This window comes from Balaenoptera borealis (genome assembly GCF_965194805.1).
Source record: "Balaenoptera borealis genome assembly, chromosome: 13".
NCBI lineage: Eukaryota > Metazoa > Chordata > Mammalia > Artiodactyla > Balaenopteridae > Balaenoptera > Balaenoptera borealis.
In genome coordinates, this window is record NC_138870.1 from 9,548,615 (window position 1) to 9,569,331 (window position 20,717).

Below are 20,717 nucleotides of genomic sequence, written 5' to 3' on the forward strand. Positions count from 1 at the left end.
AAAAATTAAAATTATTAAGTCTGAGTCCTACAACTTTGTTCTCTTTTTGAAGATTTTTTTGGATACTCTAAAGTCCCTTGTGTTCCCTCTTATATGAATTTTAGAATCAGCTTGACCATTTCTGAAAAAAAAATCTGGAATTTCAGCAGAGACTGCATTGACTGTGCCCATCAACTTGGGAGGACTGCCGTCTTAACAATATTAAGTCTTCCTACTTCCTACAGGATGTCTTTCTACTGATTCAGTTCTTTCATTTCTTTCAATGATATTTTGTAGTTTTCAGTGTACAAGTCTCATTTATTGTTAGCATTTGCAGGTCTATGGCCTCTAAAGGTTAAATCAGAATTTGTGTATGGTTTGGTGATACCACAGAATGTTCTGTGTCTGAGAAAATCAGTTCTAGAACAGGTTGCACAGTACATGTCTCCTAGAAGCTGGCCAGACATGCCTTATATAAGATAATAGAAGCCCACTACTGATCTCTCTCATATCTGGATAAGTACACAGACTATACAGCACCACACTCTGTAGCTCTCAGTGTCAGAAACCAGTTTATTTTCTTTGACTTCCTGAGTTGGTCTCAGTTTCTTAGGTTGCCATGAATTGGCAGGACTAGAGAATGTAACAAAAGAGTCACATCTCTAAATTGCTAGCAACATAAATGTTTCTATAAACCTAACCTACAAAAAAAATCTGTTCCCTGGGCACCCAAAATTTGTTTGATTAAGGTTGAAATAAAAGCCACAGAGGTGCAGCCTCCAATACAGCTGTTAAACTCAGATATAAAGATATGGGGATTTCCATCTAGCACAGAGTTCTATCCCAAGGTTCAGTGAACTTTTTCAGAGTGATTGATCTCACACACTATCTAGCTCTCTATAAGCCCACAACCTGTGGCCTTGCTGATACTATCAAGTTTTTATTGCCCATCTGTTTGTAGATAACCTAAGCTCATACTTTTATTTGTAAGTCAGCTTGCCTCTAGTTCCCAGTGCATTAACTCAGTGAATTAAAAATAATCAATTTTAATATCAGCCCAAGAAAAGCAGACCTAGAAAGATAAAGGTGGTGGTGATGAAGGGGAGGTGCTTTACAGACAATTACAAAATAGCGTTTGGTTAATCTACATTTCTTTTTTTCCCAATCCTAAAAACTTGGAGTGTTCTTCAGAGTTATTTATTTATTTATTTTTGGCCATGCAGCATGTAGGATCTTAGTTCCCCGACCAGGGATTGAACCCGCGCCCCCTGCAGTGGAAGCGTGGAGTTTTAACCACTGGACCGCCAGGGAAGTCCCTTAAGTTATCTGCATTTTTATGGTAGCAAGTCATTCAGAATAATCCATGGCTGTTTTAAGAACTTCCTACTGCATGTGGAAACTAAGATCTAAGTGAAAAGGTGACTCGCCTAGGGTCAGAAAATAAATCAGAGATCTAATCAGATGTGGGACCTTCTGATCATGAATCCATTATTAGACCATCTTAAGAGTGGAACATGTGTGAGGACAAGAAAGACAGGGCATGAAATCGAGGTCACTTGGTGTTAAGGGAGCTATTTGGGCTTCAAGAATGGACGCAAACGCAGCAGTTTCACCTTTCAGTGCCAAAAAGCCATTCTACTCCCACACCATAAACCACCACTGTATCTCCTGTGCCACTACAGACACAGCTCCCTGCTAAAGAAACTATAAAAACAGCAACCCTGCCTTCCATTTCTTATTCTGCTTTACAGGTACACTGTGAGATGCAACATGAACTCCACAAATGCATTCTAAACATGTACAACCAGAAGGGCCCTTTGAAAGCAACCAAAAAAGCCCTAACCTCCATAAGTAGCTGGTGAGGAAACTGAGGCACAGGATTTCGGTGTCTCCCAACAGCTAATTAGAACTTAAGCTAAGACTAGCCTCGTGTGCCTTGAATGTCCATCTGGTGCTCTTTTACTATAATTTTCCACCCTTCAAGAGGCTGACTGGATATTTGATCTCTTCTTTAAGTTAAGTTTTGTACAGATGAGGATAAGGAGGAAGATCCTAGTTCTTAGAATTCATAATGTGCCTATAGTTTCATAGTTTCTTCTGCCTGCCAGGCCTTTGGGTTGTATATGTGTCTGGATTAACCTCTGGAAATCTACCCCATACGTTTCCAAGGTTTTAGAGACTTTACATTCCAGTTGTATTTTCCTTGCTGGCACTGCAGGGCTTTAAGAATATTCTTGTGAATATTCTGCTTATTTATCCCTCCCCCAAAACTCATTTTGATTCATACTAAGATATCAGCCCCAAGGAACACTCAAGGGGTGAGGCACTGGAACCTATGGGGAAAGACCACGGAGGTAGGAGGCAGGGCAGCTTTAGACCACACTGGTTGGATTTGTGGAATCTGCTTATAAATCCGGTAGAAAACAAGGCAGTCAAGACAGATTTTCAGCATTCCCAAGCTCCCCTCCCCCTTCCTTGAACCACAAGCCAAGCTTGTCACTTCTACTCAGATAAACAAGTCCTTTCCTGCTGCTGTAGCCTCTAACTAGCCAGAGGCAGCACTGACTTTGACTCTCAGCTGGAGGGGCATTGTACAGCACATAGGCAAGGGTCAGCAGGCGATTTCCTTGTCTGGGTTAAGCTAACCCCATCTGACTTAAAAGGGACTTCGGAGAAGTTGATCCTAATGACACAAACTAGGGGTGGCTGGGTCTACAATTGGTCTTGAAAACTGATTATTCTCAGAAAAAAATAATGCTTAAGATCATCTTCTCTAAGCTCTAAATTATCATCTTTGGCAAATATTTTTCATCATTCAGGTGACAGCATAATATGAATATAACATAAATGGTGTCTCCCGGAGTTGTTCAACCCAACACCCCACATTTATCCAACAAAACAGTACATTTGGTTAAATCATTCAAAATGATGATCGGATGAAAACTAATAATTTTGAAGTCTTCTCCAGGAAGCTAACTGGCTTAACATATGAGTATTATATATGTATTATTGAGATTTTTCTGTGGCTACAACGTACACTTTGAAACACATTTTTTTCTTAAACTTTAGCATGTGCTACAATTTGTTCTTAGTAGAATTCCAACATAGCCTAGAATTATATACATATAATAATTTTAATTTAGATCAATGTTCTAGAAACAGCACCATATATCTATGTATTTTGTCACCTGACAACTTTAAGAACCACTGTTAAGTATACAAAGATGGGGCAGTTTACTATGACTGAAGGTATAAGATGTTAACAGCTGTACAAGAAAAAAATTGAAGCAGGTTTCCCTTTCATTTATCATTCTTGCCAGTAATTTAGTCCATGAAAGTATAAAAGTGTAGGTCCAAAAAATTCAATCACTATCTTCAAGTTGCTATGATCATGCAATCGTCAAGAATTGGTTTTATTGAGGTGGAGTGGCCAAGAGGGTGGAGTAAAAGACCCTGAGCTCACCTCTGCCCACCAGCACACAAAAATTACAGCTGTTTACAGAGCAACTAGAGATGAGAATGCCCTGAAGACTAGCAGAAAAGATTTTTCAGGATTAAAGATACAAAGAAGGAATCACAATGAGATGAGTAGGAGGAGCAGAGAAAGGTCTAATCAAGACCCACACCCGCAGCTGGGTGACCCACAAACTGGAGGATAATAACAATTGCAGAGGTTCTCATCAAGGAGTGAGGTTCTGAGTCCCACACTGGGCTCCCAAGCCTGGGGTTCCTGCACCAGGAAGTTGAGCCCCTAGAATGCCTGGCTTTGAAGGTCAGTAGGGCTTGCACAGGGAGAGTTGGAGGGCTTGCATAGGGCGAGTTGCATAGGGAGAGCTGCCTTGGAAAAAGAGACTCACTCTTAAAGGGCTCACACAAAATCTCACATGTTGCAAGACCCAGTGAAGAGTCAGTAGTTTTAAAGGAGCTTGGGTTAAACTCATGTGCTGATCTTGGAGAGCCTCCCAGAGAGGCAGGAAGAAACTGGGATTCCCTCTGGGGACATAGATGCTGACAGAAGCCATTTTGGGAAGTCATTCTACTACAAGAACACTGGTGCTGGTGAAACCGAGTGGGGCCTGAGCACGGAGGCCTCCTTTTGTTCACCACTTCTTATAGGCAAGACTCCAGCCTCCATGACCTTCCCTGAGTTCCAAAGGGCGGATTTGAACAGTTGCTAATCTAGGGAGGAGCAGCCAGGAAACCACCTGAGGAAAGATTAAGGGGACCAGAGAAGCCCATCAAGATTAAGAGACGACCACCTGAGATGAGATTAAGGGAGGGCAAGCCCTGCTTATACCCTAATCTTGTCAGAGACCCCACCTTTGAACCACTGCTGTAAAACCCTTCATCAAATCCTCTGGGGTTGAGACACACAGTTTTTTGAGGCAGAAGCCCAGTGTGTCTCCCTTTGCCTGGCAGAGTATTGAACAATAAAGCCATCCTTTTCTATTTCACCCAACACTCTGTCTCCAGGATTTGATTCGGCACCAGTGTACAGAGAGGCCGAGCTTTCGGTAACACTGGCAAGCACCGTTTTGGAATCCTCCCTCTAGCCTATTAGCACCAGGGGCTTACCTGCCCACCAGCCAGTAGACACCAGTCCTAGGACCCCACAGGCCAAGAAACCAGCCATATGGGGGGAACCAGCCCTGGGAACCCCCCCACCTCAAGCCCCACAAGCAGTCACCCAAGGACCCAGTTCCACCCTCCAGTGGGCCAGCATCCTCCACATGAGGCAGGGCCTGAGAGCCACTGGCTGGGGGCAAGCCCTGCCTACCAGCACACCTACAGTAGTCAGCTCACCACAACAGATGGGCCCTATAGGATGTCTCCTGTATAAGCCACTTCTCCAAGATCAGGATATATAACCAACCTAATATATGTGTGTGTATATATATATATATATATATATATATATATATATATATATATATATATATATATATATATATACGGGGCTTCCTTGGTGGCGCAGTGGTTGAGAATCTGCCTGCCAATGCAGGGGACACGGGTTCGTAGCCCTGGGAAGATCCCACATGCCGCGGAGCAACTAGGCCCGTGAGCCACAACTACTGAGCCTGCGCGTCTGGAGCCTGTGCTCCACAACAGGAGAGGCCGCGATAGTGAGAGGCCCGCGCACCGCGATGAAGAGTGGCCCCCGCCTACTGCAACTAGAGAAAGCCCTCGCACAGAAACGAAGACCCAACACAGCCATAAATAAATAAATAATTAAAAAAAAAAAAAGACTGCAAGAGGTAACTGTTCATAGAGTCAATACAGTCAGAGAAAGTTAAGCCAAAAAAAAAAAAAACCCTGAAAAAATAAATAACAAACAGAAATAAACAATTACCAGGTAAAGAATTCAAAGCATTAGTAATAAGGATGTTAACTAAATTAAGGAAAAGAATAGATGAACACCGTGGGAGTTTTAACAAAGAACTAGAATATATTTTTAAAAACTCAATCAAAAATGACGAACTCAATAACAAATAAAAAACACACTAGAAAAAAAAAACACACTAGAAAGAATGAATAGCAGACTAAGTGATACAGAAGAACACATACGTGATCTGGAAGATAGAATAATGGAAATCACCAATCATAACAGCAAAAAGAAAAGCAAATTTTAATAAATGAAGTCAATCTAAGAGATCTCTGGGATAACATTAAGTGCACCAATATTTGCATTAAAGGGGTTATCAAAGGTGGAGACAGAGGGAAGGGGATCAAAACTCATTTATAATCACTTCAAAAAGAATAAAATACCTAGGAATAAACCTACCTAAGGAGGCAGAAGAACTGTACTCTGAAAACTATAAGACACTGATGAAAGAAATTGAAGATGACACAAACAGATGGAAAGATATATCCTGTTCCTGGATTGGAAGAATTAATATTGTTAAAATTACCAGGCTACCCAAGGCAATCTACAGATTCAATGTAACTTCTATTAAAATATCAATGGTATTTTTCACAGAACTAGAACAAATACTTAAGAAAGTTGTATGGAAACACAAAAGACTCCAAATAACCAAAACAATCTTGAGAAAGATGAGCAGAGCTGGAGGAATCACTCTCCCTGACTTCAGACTAGACTACAAAGGTACAGTAATCAAAATAGCACAGTACTGGCACAAAAACATACACACAGATCGATAGAACAGAATAGAAAGCAGAAATAAACCCATGCACTTATGGTCAATTAATCTACAACAAAGGAAGCGAGAATATACAACAGAGAAAAGACAGTCTCTTCAACAAGTGGTGCTGGGAAAACTGGACAGCTACATAAAACAATGAGATTAGAACATTTCTTTACACCATATACAAGAATAAACTCAAAATGGTTAAAGGACCTAAATGTAAGACCTAAAACCATAAAATTCCTAAAAAAGACCATAGGCAGAACACTCTTTGACATAAATCATAGCAGTATTTTCTTGGATCAGTCTCCTAAGGCAAAAGAAATAAAAGTAAAAATAACCAAATGGGACCTAATTAAACTTAAATGCTTTTGCACAGCAAAGGAAACCACCAACAAAACAAAAAGACAACCTATGGAATGGGAGAAAGTGTTTGCAAATGACACAACCAACAGGGGCTTAATACACAAAATACACAAACAGTTCATCCAACTCAATATTAAAAAAACCCAAACAACCCAATTAAAAAAATGGCCAGAAGACCTGAATAGACATTTTTCCAAAGAAGACATACAGATGGCTAACAGGCAAATGAAAAGATGCTCAACATCACTAATCAGCAAGGAAATGCAAATCAAAAGCACAATGAGATATCATCTCACACCTGTCAGAATAGCTTTAAATAACAAATTTTGGAAGGGATGTAGAGATAAGGGAACTCTTGTACTCTGTGGGAATGTAAATTGGTGCAGTTGCTATGGAAAACAGTATGGATGTTCCTCAGAAAATTAAACATAGGATTACCATATGACCCAGCAAATCCACTCCTGGGTGTATATCCGGAAACATGAAAACACTTATTTGAAAAGATACATGCACACCAATGTTCAAAGCAGCATTATTTATAATAGCCAAAATATGGAAGCAACCCAAGTGGCCATCAACAGACAAATGGATAAAAAAAGACGTATATACATTATATATGTATATATATTGGAATATTACTCAGCCATAAAAAAAGAATGAAATTCTGCCATTTGCAGCAACATGGATGGACCTAGAGAACAGCATGCATAGTAAAATAAGTCAGACAGAGAAAGACAAATACTGTATTCACACTTACTTGTGGAATATAAAAAATAAAACAAATGAAAGTATATAGCAAAACAGAACAGACCCACAGATATAGAAAACAAATTAGTAGTTACCAGTGGGGAGAGGGAAGGGGGAAGGAGCAAGATACGGGTATGGGATTAAGAGATAACAAACTACTTTGTATAAAATACATAAGCAACAAGGATATATTGCACAGCACAGGGAATAATAGCCATTATTTTGTAATAACTTTTAACAGAGTAAAATCTATAAAAATACTGAATCACTATGCTGTACACCTGAAACTAATATAATATTGTAAATCAACTATACTTCAATAAAAAAGAAAAAGAGAAGACAAATTAAGAAGGAAACCGAAATTCGGTAAACGAAGAACAGCATTATCAGACTGCACAATTTTTAAGCGTGATTACAGATATTATCTCATCTCATTTAAATATCACAACAACCCCGTGAGGTAATTACGTTCTTAATTATGCATAAGAGATGAGGAACTGAAGCTGAGAGCAGGGAGCCCAAGGCGGCACTTCTGAACGACTGTATTGTCCTGTGACAAGTCCTGTAAATCCTGTACATGATTGTTTCTATATATCTCCCCTCTCCTGACGGCCTCCTCTCCAGTAATACACAGAGACCCCCTCATCACTTTGCTTTCTGGCTGCCTCTGTCCTTGCCAAAATTGCTGAGGCAAGTTTAGCCTCTCCTTAAAAAAAGACAGAAGCCAAAACCCACGAGATGCTTGTTCCAAAGAAATACAGATTCATTCACCTGGTAATCGCTGTTCACATAAAATAGAAACAGCCACTCGCAACCATCCCACTTTCGGCCGCCTCCCTTTTTTTCTTCCCAAACATCAAAGTCCACCCAGAGCTGCATCACTGCCATCCCCCTCCCACCCTTAGTACCCCCAAACCCTTTTTACTACCGTGTCCTTCCTCTGGTCACTCTGTATTTCAGATGAAACTGGCCCAGCCAGGAAAAAAAAAAAAAAAAAGACTGTTTTGGGTAGGGCAAAGCTGTGCCGTCCTCAAGGAAATGCTTTTCAGTCCCTCCTTCCCACTGTGGGGCGTGGCTGCCAGCAAAGGATGGAGTTTGGGCGGGTTCCCCACAAAGGAAAGTCTGCGGGCACTGAGGTTTCCGGGACTCACCACACATGAACCAGCAGGAAACCTCTGCCGAAACTGTAAAAGGTGGACTTGTTGCTGATCAACTTATTCATTTCCTTCACTAGCGATTGCTAGACAGGTATAAAGGAGACGCCTGTCCAGGTGAAATTATAGTCATGATAAAGGGCAACAGCGCCACCTCCTGTGCGACCCAATAACAGCTGCCTTCATTAGTGCTCAGAATGGTCAGGATTTGACTTTAGCTCCAGGGACAATCGCAACCCCAAGTCTTTACTGGGTGCACCAGATTATGTTGACCACTGCTATGACATGAGGCAATAGATATGGGACAAGTGAAAATAAAAATCCCAGGAGTAGGTAATCAATCATTCACAAATGCTTTTTACATAATCCGTGTGCTCGGTTCTCCTCTAGGGATATAGTGATGAACAACTAGTTAGGTTACTGGCCCATATGGAATTTATGTTAACTTTTTAAATTATTTATTTATTTATCTATCTATCTATTTATTTATTTATTTATGGCTGTGTTGGGTCTTTGTTGCTGCGCCTGGGCTTTCTCTAGTTGCAGCGAGCGGGGACTGTTCTTCGTTTCCGTGCGCGGGCTTCTCATTGCTGTGGCCTCTCTTGTTGAGGATCACGGGCTCTAGGCACACGGGCTCCAGTATTATTTGTGGAATGTGGGCTCAGTAGTTGTGGCGCATGGGCTTAGTTGCTCTGCGGCATGTGGGATCTTTCCAGGTCTCGAACCCGTGTCCCCTGCATTGGCAGGCGGATTCTTAACCATTGCGCCACCAGGGAAGTCGCCCCACGTGGATTTTACAATCATAGGAGACACTGAAGAAAATACACAGCTGGGAGAATTCCAAATTAGATACTAACACCTGATACATGTTCTATTCAAGAAATATAGGTCGTAGATTGAATAGACGACCAGTTTGCTCAGCATTGTTAACAAACTAAGCAGAAATTGGGCATCATTAGAACAGAAAGAATTTGGGTGCAATGTGATGTGGCACATTTAGAGACTGAGGTACTTCAGTTCTCTAGTCTTTGCTAGTAACAGTTTTATTTCCTTCGGATCTCTTAAAATAGGATGAATTGTACTGAATGCCACTGAATTGACATTTAAGAATGGTTGATGGTTAATTCTGTTATGGGAATTTTACCTCAATTTTTAAAAAAAGAATGGATGAAGTCTCATCAGTCAAATTTTCTTCCCATCCTTTATGTCATAATTGATGAATAAAAGACACATGAGGGGCTTCCCTGGTGGCGCAGCGGTTGAGAATCTGCCTGCCAATGCAGGAGACACGGGTTCGAGCCCTGGTCTGGGAAGATCCCACATGCCGCGGAGCAACTAGGCCCGTGAGCCACAACTACTGAGCCTGCGCGTCTGGAGCTTGTGCTCCGCAACAAGAGAGGCCGCGACAGTGAGAGGCCCGCGCACCGCAATGAAGAGTGGCCCCCGCTTGCCGCAACTAGAGAAAGCCCTCGCACAGAAACGAAGACCCAACACAGCCAAAAATAAATATAAATAAATAAAAATTTTAAAAGATAGTCGCATTATTAAAAAAAAAAAAAAAGACACATGGACTGATCTGAGCTTTATATTATGTAATCTCCTACTCTACTTCCCCAAAAACCCTGATCTCCTTGAAGGCAGAGACCATGGCTTACTCATTTTTGTAATTCCTGCAGCATCCAACATACTGCTAGATACCCATTCTGATACACAGAATTGTGTTTAAAAATCTAGTTTTTGTAAAGGACCCACTACAGTCATAGAAGTAATAACCTCTAGGACCTAGAAATTTTTAAAAATATATACAGATAGAACAAAGGGGGATTCAAAAGTTTATTCTCCAATTTTAATAAACAATTCAAATAAATGATGAATTTTTAAAATTTCTGAGATAGAGAAAACTCTGGAAATAACTGCACAGACACAGAAACACCTACATACATGCTAGATAGAGAATCTTAAACAGAAGATATAAACAGGAGGCATATATGTATCACTGGTCCCACACATATATGCATGAATAAGGTGTCTAGATACCCCTTATTTCTCTTTTCTCTCCAAGTGTTCATTCCCTTATAATTTCAATTATTACCTCTGCCTCAAATTTCTGTCCCTCTTACTCATTTTCAGCAATGCTTCAGTCCATCCTTCCCTGCCAGATGGCTATTTCGGCCTCGCCATTCGTTCAATCAGCATTTATTGAATGCCCATTTTCTGCTCTGCCCATATTAAGTACTGAACAGCAAGAGGTCACACTGAAATATATACTGGGGACCTCTTCATTCTGCAGTTTAGTCCATACACACCTCTACCAGATCCTCTAAATTCCTACAACAACACTCGTTCCTGTGTTATTTAGTGTATTCTGTCGGATTCTACAAATGTGAGGAGGAATTCCAGCTTGAAGACTGGTGGGGTGGACCCTCCTGAAATCTGTTTACGTGAGGCATGGAGAAAGCCCTAGAAAATTGTTAATTATAAGGAAAGAGTCAGAGCAAGAAGGCTTTGCCCAATGACAAGAATAGAATGATGTTCAGCGTTGTGTCTGTCTCTTAAAGTCCTTTGGCCTAGACCTCATAACATAACTGAGCCTCAGGAAAGGTGACCGTAAGTACAACTGGGAGAGTTATTTCACAAAACAGAAAAACAAAACAAAGCCAAAAAACTATGATAGACTTTGGGTAGCATTGCTCTGGAACTGTTTCAAAGGAAGTTAACACAAAAGCGAGGCAAATGGATTCTTCCAACTTTATCTGAAAACAATCCAACTTCACCATAGGAGGGCAGCAGGGGACCATACACAGCTTCACAGGCCCAGAGGCTTACAAAGGTTTGCATGGCACATGGAAACAGAACAATGATGCAAGCTGTAAACAGAGTCAGCAATAGACTCGCTGTAGCAATGCCCCCCACCTAAATGGGGCATCTCAGGAATTGAAAGAACAGTAGATATTGCCAACTAAAAATTGTCACTCGCCATCTGGTTCTACAAGGATGAAGTCACTAGCCACAGCAATCCCTGACCTTCAACACACCTTAAAAGGGGTTCAGGGTGGATATCAGGAATGAGGGTCTCTGTGCTCTGGGAAAAATTGGCAGAACAGGCCTTCAGATAGTTAGATATTTTCAGGAGGAGATTTTATGAGCCCAATTTCTTGCATCTTCTGATATCTAGAAAAGCACTAAAATCACTCACGTAGGCATCTGCTCCTGGTGACCAGCAGTAACCCTCTGCCAAAATGTGAGCTTGACTGTACATACCCCCTTCTCTAATATCTTATATATACCGACATTTCCCCCTACCTCTTCAGAGCAGTGAGGACCATAGCCCAGGAGACATCTTCTCGTTTCCCTATCTACTGGCTGGATGACAGCAGGACAAGCTGAAAACATGTATTAAAGACAACAGACCCATAGCAAGGAAAGAGATTTTATTCCTAAGAAGCCACTGGGAGGAAAATTGCCCATGGGAACCACTCAACCAAAAGCGTCCATAAGAAAAAAGTGTATTATAGTAAGCCACTGAAATTTACGATGGTTTGTTACAGCAGCTAGAATTAATTACCCTGAGAAATGCAGGCATACCACTTTTTCAGAGCCACTGTTCTCCACATAAATAAAAGGGAAATAAAAAGTCTTGCAGTAAAGGTAAAAGATAATCTATACAGTGCTCGGTACATAGGATACATTAGTGAGATATATGTAAATTGTGAGGAAAATACGAAGGTTTGCTTATGTTTTTATCTTGAAGTATATGAAAGTAAGCTTTCTCACTAAAATTCACTGTATTTTTGTATAAAAGAGTGACAATGGAATACTCACTGAATCTGCATGTCAGAGGGTCACGTGTCACATATGCAGGATGAGGTATCCTGAGAAAAGAAATGCAATTACATGAAAAAAGGGGTTGATAACTTACATTTGTTTATATATGTTTAACATAATGCAATCTATAATGATATCAATGTGGTTTATTTTGTAAAATCAAAACCATTAAATAGTATAATCCTGGCAATACCTTGAAATGAGAAGTAATAAATTGTCCTATATAGATGCACCTGTATACTTAAGAGAATTGTCACATTTAAAATGTTATCCACTTTTCTTTTATATGAAGGCAGGTCTCCTAAATTTGCTATTTTTTCTGTGTTCAGTGACTGACAGGAGTATGCTAGCAGATAGTTGTAGAAAAGATGAACACCTTCAAGGTAAAAGTGATATTTTCACAATGTGTAAAAATTGAACTTTTTTGAAAAGAACCCTTGCTATGGGGTTTGAAAACGGGTTTTTGGAGATGTTATTATTCATTATCTTGTATTTTTCTGTTGCTGAAATGATATATTTTTCATCTCTGAATTCTCTCATATTTACATATTTCTAAAACTTTTTAAAATTTCTAACCTCTCTAAAAATTATATAAATGAATAGTTTCCACTTACTTTGAAAGCAATTATTATGTAACAATTTCTAACTAGTTTACATAACTGTTTTGATACCAGATAGATAATTTTCTATGCAAATTCCAACAAAACATTTAAATAGTTGGTAGATGGAATTGAAATATATCATGATAGAAGCAAAATGCTTTTCTTCCATTTGGACCCATACATTTTTTTCAGCTATTACAGCCACTGAAATCGACTATCAGATCAAAGTGAACATATAAAACATATTTTCAAATCACATATCACAAAATATTAAGCCAATACTTTTACAAATAATAAAACAATTTAAATCACTTTACTAGTTATTATTAAAATATCATAGTAAGAAGTTTGTTACATTAATAAACATTTTCTGCATGATATCTTGTCTTTCATTTTTAATTTCTTTTTTATGTTTTATAACAGGTACTATAAGTACATACAAATACATACACAGAGTTTTTGTATTAAAAACGCATGCATTGGGATACATACTCACTTTTATTTATTTATTTTTAATTGAAGTTCAGTTGATTTACAATGTGTTAGTTTCAGATGTACTGTAAAGTGACTTGCATACTCATTTTTAAAAATTGACTTAAATCAATTTTTTAAATTAGAATGAATGACTAAAAGAACAGAGACAACTATTCTCAATGGTACCTATAGTATCTGAAATTTAAATAACTTCATTTGAAACCACTAGCATAGTATCATGAGAAAAACTGTACAACTGAGTCTTTTCTTATTTCTTTATTAACATCAGGAAATTTATCCCTGAGGGTTGTGGTAGGGAAAAAAACAAACAAACCTCTGACCACTCTAAGTTATAAGTACACAAACTGGGACATTGTGATGAATAAGATTGGAAAGGGAATCCAGATTGAAAGCATTGGAAAACTCTTCCCGTGGTTCATCTGCAACCTCGCAACTACAGTCATATTTGTAAAGGATGTGACACCAGCAGTAGTTGAACCTTAAAATGAATGTCCTAAAAGAAGGAAGAGGAGCGGAAGGACTAAGCAAAGGAAAAGTGGAGGAAAAAAGAAAAGTTCAGAGTCTGTCAAGAAAATGACTTCAGTAGTTCTTAACCATCACTAGTACATTTTAACTTCAGCAACTCTAGAGTTATCTCAAACTATACTTGTCAAAAATGGTCTCATATCACAGTTTAAACACACTTCTTTTTTTCCTTTTTTTTTTTTAAATGAATTTATTTATTTATTTATTTTGGCTGTGCTGGGTCTTCGTTGCTGCGCGCGGGCTCCCTCTAGTTGTGGCGAGCAGGGGCTACCCTTCGTTTCGGTATGCGGGCTTCTCATTGTGGTGTCTTCTCTTGTTGCGGATCATGGGCTCTATGTGCGTGGGCTTCAGTAGTTGTGGCACGCGGGCTCAGTAGTTGTGGCTCACGGGCTCTAGAACGCAGGCTCAGTAGTTGTGGTGCACGGGCTTATTTGCTCCGGGGCATGTGGGATCTTCCCGGACCAGGGCTCAAACCTGTGTCCCCTGCATTGGCAGGCAGATTTTTAACCACTGTGCCACCAGGGAAGTTCCTAAACACACTTCTAAACTGACACTAAGTGAGCAAGTTGTCCAATCCTCATTCAGCTTCTCCGTTGCCTGTTCCTGTTTGTTGCCACACGCTTGGAACACTCTACATTGGCTGTTGCCTCTGCTATCATTTCCCCTACAATTATGTGCAGACCCAGATTACGAATATCAGCCAGTGAAATATAGTTCTTTGGTGCCATCCCTAGAAGTGATCTTGACAGAGGCACTTACGAAAGGACAATGGCATACTAAAGTTGAGGGAGAGCTGGGGAAAACTCTGCAATGACTTCACCCTGACCCCCAGTTGAAAACCACTGATCCACACAACGTTTTTCCTTTCAGCCAGACATGAAAACCCTGCTGCTGAGTGAGTGGCTTGAGATTAAAGATGATGAGAACTTTGGATCTGAACCCAGATCTTCTGATTCCCAGACTCTGTCTCCTCCATTTCCATGGGTTTGAGCCTCCTAGTGAATCTGTGTGACCTGGATCCACAACTTTCTCATTTCCTAAATGGCAACAAAAGCTAGTAGCCAGGATTGGTGTGAAGGTTTAAAACAATGCTGAGAACATTGGCACTTAATGTATTTTTCATTTATGCAAGAAACCTTAAAGATTAAAAAGTCCCTAAGTTAATAATACCGTATTTCTTTACTTTTTTTCCATACAATTTTTATCATCTTTAATTTGCCTAACCCAGTTTCTTAAATTTTTGAAGGAGTTAAGATAGGTTTAGCTTAGGTCTACATGAGTTCACAAGACAAGTTTCCAAGTGGGAAAGGTGCTAAGATCTTGCCCCTTCTTCACTCAGTCTGGCTGAAACCACATCTTTTTTTTTTTGCATTTCTGAATTTTATTTTATTTATTTTTTTATACAACAGGTTCTTATTAGTTATCTATTTTATACATATTAGTGTATATATGTCAATTCCAATCTCCCAGTTTGAAACCACATCTTTTGATAAACTCAGTCAGTATATAGCTTTGAAGGTTTCCTTTGTCTCCCCCAAAACTCAGCACTACATGTTGATGGAGGAGAAACCAGTGGGTCTAGATGGACAGATGGTCTGTTGGTGCAAGAAAGTAGGAAAACTTGACAACAACATCAATCAACAGAATCTTGTTGACATTTATAGAACAGTCCACCCAACAAGAGCAGAAATATTTGTAAGAGCTCATAGAACATGCTATATGATAGACCATATCATGAGCCGTAAAACCAAAATAATACTCAACAAATTTTAAGGAAGTAAAATTATTCAGCATGTTCTCTGACAACAAGGGAATAAAATTAGAAATTAACATCAGAAAGATAACAGAAAAAGCACTAAACACTTGGAAATTAAGCACCACACTTCTAAATGGGTGAACGAGAAAGTCTCAAATTTTAAAATACATTAAACTGTATGAAAATGTAAATACAACATTTGAAATTTGTGGGGCACAGGTAAAGCAGTGCTGACAGGGACATTTATAGCATTAAAATGCTTATCTTAGAATAGGAGAAAAGTCTCAAGTCAATAATCTAAGCTCCCATCTTAAAAAAAACAGAAACTGAAGAGCAAAATAAACCCAAAGGAAATAATAATGTGCAGAAATCAATGAAATAAAAACAGAAGTCCTAGCCAACCAGCACAATGAGGCAAGGAGAGGAAATAAAAGGCACACAGACTGGAAAAAAAGGATAAAACTGTCCCTATATTCAGATAATATGATAAAAATCCTGGTTTTTTTTTTTTTTTTTTTTTTAAATCCTGTTTTGTAACTACGGAAAATTCCAATTTACCAAAAAAAAAAAAAAAAAAATTCCTAGAACTGATAAATGAATTCAGTGAATTTATAGAATACATGGTCAACATATAAAAATCTATTGTATTTCTATATTTTAAGATTTACAGTAATCAAGACAATGTGTTGTTGGCAGAGGGACAGACAAGCTAGACCAATGGAACAGAATAGAGACCCCATAAATAAACCCACACGAGCAGGGCCAACTGGATTTTGGCAAAGGCATAAGCAGTGCAGCCAAGGAAGGATAGTCTTTTCAAGAAATGGTGCTGGGATAATCGGATATTCGTAGGCAAAAAAAATGAACCTCAACCTATACCTCACATCCTATACAAAAATTATCTCAGAGGAAAACACAGAAGAAAATCTTCAAGACCTAGGCTAGATGAAAAGTTCTTAGACACGACACCAAAAGCACAATTCATACAGGAAAAATAATCAATAAATTGGACTTTATCGAAATCAAAAACTTTTGCTCTAACAAAAGACACCGTTAAGAGGGTGAAAAGATAAGCCACTAACTGGAAGAAAATATTTACAAACCACATATTTGACAAAGGACTCATATCTAAATTATAATACATAAAGAACTGTTTTGTTTTGTTTTTAATAAATTTTCCCACCAAGGGAGAAAAACAGACTTTATTTACAAGTAATAACATTTAGAAAAGATCCATCCCTGGCCCTTAAAAATCTTCCCAGCACTTTAAATTCAGGGTGTTCCCACAAGGTCAATGCCCAGTCTCAGACTTCAAGAGCAAGGGCCCTGTTCGGCCCAGCCACCAGGACAAAGAAGCAGGGACCAGGGTCTGTTCCTCCAACGGTCCCTTCTAGATCCAGAGGCTGAAAAGATTGGCTGAGCCCAAGGACTCAGCCACTCATAGCCAGCTTAAAAAAAAAAAAAAAAATTGTAAAAGACATGAATAGATGTTTCACCAGAGAATATACACACAACAGATGAGCATATGAAAATATATTCAACATTATTAGCCACTAGGGAAATGCAAGTTAAAATCACAATAAATATCACCACACACATTATTTACAGAAGAGCTAAATTTTAAAAAGTGACAATACCAAATGCAGATAAGAACTCTCATACATGGCCGCTATGAATGTAAAATGATACAGCCACTGTATTAGATTGCTAGGGCTGCCACAAAAACACACCACAGACTGGATGGTTTAAACAATTTATTTTCTCAGAGTCCTGGAGCTGGAAGTCCAAGATCAAGGTGCTGGCTGGTTTGGTTTCTCCTGAGGCATCTCGGCTTGCAGATAGCTGCCCTATTGCCTGCCCCTTCACATGGTCATCCTTCAGCACATGTGAGCCCCTGGTGTCTCTTCCTGGTCTTATTAGGGCACCAATCCTATGGAATTGGGCCCCACCCTACTGGCCTCATTAACCTATCTCCAGATATGGTTATATTCTGAGGCAGTGGGAGTTAGGGCTTCAACGTAAGAATTTGGAACATAATTCAGCCCCTAACAACCATTCTGGCAAATAGTTTAGGAATTTCTTAAATAAAATACACACACACGCATGCAATTCCCAATGTTTTTATTGCTTGGTAAATCCTGTTCCCAGTGGTGCCATGTCAATGTAGCAGGTATAGGAGTCACCCAGAACTCCACAGGTGAAATCCTCCATGAATTAAAGTGAGAAGATCAGTGCATGAAAGGATGATACTATGGCAGTAACAAAGTAGCAATTTCTCATTTCTCACATGCTTCCACTCTATACCCTTCTTAACGGAATACTGCCCAAACTACAGGGGCTGGGGGAAATATTACATTATCAGTGTGGGTTTCAATTCCATTACAGCTTCCCATCCCCATTCTGAGAACCTGGGTGGCTCTGGAACTAGCTTATCAGTTAAAATGAAATGCTTTCACCCTGAGAAAGTCACAAAGCTGATGAAGTCTTTACCACTGCCACTGACAAGATCACCTAATTTTCAGAGATTTCTACCAGCACCTGCTTCCTTTCTAGACTTTTCCTATTAAACCAGACATTCATGCCATAATATATACAATTATTCCTCTAAAGTCAAGAGGTTTTTTCCCTCTTTTCAGCTGAAACCAAGTACAAGCTCTTGGATTTAATGTGTCAGTTCTAAGATTCAAAGAACTTTATTACTTCAAAATTTCGAAGTATTAGTCTTTATAAATACATTTCTTCAATCCACTAAGGGCAAAAGTACTTTCGAAAATTGCCTCTGTGCAATAAACGCAGGAATCCCTATAATGCTGTTGCAATTGATATATTTGTGACGTGAAAACACCCAGCATTACTTGGCACATAGCAGGCAGGCACTCTATCATTTTGAGTTGCATAGGGCTACTTTCCCAATAGGTGCTGTTGCAAATATGCAAAACTCCAGAGCTTCAAATGAATACCGATCACAGCTAATGTGTAATCACGGTATAACAGGCTCTAGTTAATCTCTATAGCTGTGCTCCCATCCAGGGGCCGTGTGTCTCTTGGTAAAGTAATTCAAGTCCCTGATTTTGTGCTGTAAAAGAACTTAACTTCAGGCCCATCCTCATATCACATTCAATTTGTATTTTCTCCTGTAGCTCCAACCAGTGTGTTGTAGGGTTGTAATTATATACACTACCAAAGTTAAGACTTTTTTTCCCCAACTCTATGCACTCATTGCTACATTTTTTTCTCTAGAAATAGAATAGCTGTAACCCTGATGGATGGTGGTATTTAGAGGTAAGGGTGTTGGAATGACAAAGTGTTTATAATTGCAATGTTGAAAAACCCTCAATACCCAGTAACAGAAGACTGACACAGGTATGGGGAGCTATGTAGTGCGAAGTTATGGAGCCAGTATAAAGGATAAGAGGACTCTACATACACTGGTGATGGAACAAGAGGAAAGATATTAGGTGGAAAAAAATCTCAGGGCCCAAATGTATATGGTACATTTTTAAAAAAACATTTTAAAAACTATGTTGGAGGGCTTCCCTGGTGGCGCAGTGGTTGAGAATCTGCCTGCTAATGCAGGGGACACGGGTTCGAGCCCTGGTCTGGGAAGATCCCACATGCCGCGGAGCAACTAGGCCCGTGAGCCACAACTACTGAGCCTGCGCGTCTGGAGCCTGTGCTCCGCAGCAAGAGAGGCCGCGATAGTGAGAGGCCCGCGCACCGCGATGAAGAGTGGCCTCCGCTTGCTGCAACTAGAGAAAGCCCTCGCACAGAAACGAAGACCCAACACAGCCATAAATAAATAAATAAAAATTAAAAAAAAAAAATCCGTGGACTCCCATATGCCTATGTAATAATCCACAAGATCATTCTATTAAAAAAAAAAAAAGTATGTTGGAAATACTCCATAATAATAAAATTGCTTTAAAATGAGCAGGGAAAAGGGGAAAGTTAGAAAAGAGAGCAAACAGCTGGGCAGTAAAGTTACCTACAGAATTATAACAACAGATGTATAAGTCTCGTTAGAGACAATTAAGACCCCATCTCCCCGAAGTCACATTAGTTGGTCAGACATACACATGCACACAGACTCACGCACAAAAGATATCTGAAATAGATGTATGTTTTAAAAACATGCTAACCGGTTGCCTTGAGGGAACCAGGACTGAGATGGGAGACTTACTTCATAAAATACTTTTTTATACCTTTGAACATTTTTGCCTTGTATATATTACCAATTTTGATTTTTTTAAACTTGCAAAGCAATACAAGGTTCTTGAACAATCCAATTTCTCCAGCTTATGATTTCTCAAACAAGCCACGTATGCTCCCTGCTTAGAGTCTTTGCATCTGCTCCCTCTGCCTGGAATGTTCTTCTCTCCAGATAGTCAAATGGTTATCCATCTCTCACCACAGGACTCCATTTATATATCCTCTTATCTTATAGGAAAGACACCCCCCTTTAAAATAAACATACCTCCCACAATTATGCCAATCTCTGCCCCTTACCATGTTTTATTTTTCTTTATAACATATATTGCCATCTGATATTAAATTTCACATTTGTTTACATATTTGTTGATTCTCTATATTCACTCACTAAAACGCAAACTCAGCGGGACTCGGGTCTTTTGTGGGTTTGTGCCACTCGAACAGTGCTTTGCGCAAGCCTAGGCTCAAGTATGTACTTGATTTAGGGAATAAACAATTTGAAAGGTGCAGTGGATCTGAGAAGTAACTCAACAGAATTGACATATACTGTAGTGTCTCTCAACCTAGGGGCACCATCTACTCCCTGGGGGAAGAAATTTGTAGTGCGGTTGCAAAGAGGCCCCCTTCCTCTTTTCTGAAAGACACACATATATAAGCACGACACAGCAGTTGGTGCTGAAAACCTCTGCGGTTAGAAGTTCAAGGATATTAGAACTACTAACCCCTTCATTAACCTAAAGGAAGCTGTTAACCGAAATGTCATCAACCATCTCAACCAGGATTAGTCAAGAGCTAAGAGCACCAAACCAAACACGCCTACTGCTGAACTCAGATGTGAACTTGTTCATTCCAAAAACAACCCCATTTCCTATGCTCTCAGCTCATACGCCTACATTTACTAAAGAGCGCTATTCCA

The 20,717-nt window shown here is 39.5% G+C and overlaps 1 protein-coding gene across 4 annotated transcripts in view; it reads right to left on the bottom strand.

The window, feature by feature from the left end:
- The window catches only part of STYK1 (serine/threonine/tyrosine kinase 1), a 58,136-nt gene extending 37,453 nt beyond the window's left edge, over positions 1–20,683 (bottom strand). For 3 of the 4 annotated variants that reach the window (XM_082348849.1, XM_082348846.1, XM_082348845.1), the window contains exon 1: positions 8,164–12,197. The gene's annotated coding sequence lies outside the window, so the exon portion shown is untranslated. The other variant, XM_082348848.1, reaches the window with a different exon arrangement.
- Between the last annotated feature and the right edge of the window lie 34 nt (positions 20,684–20,717).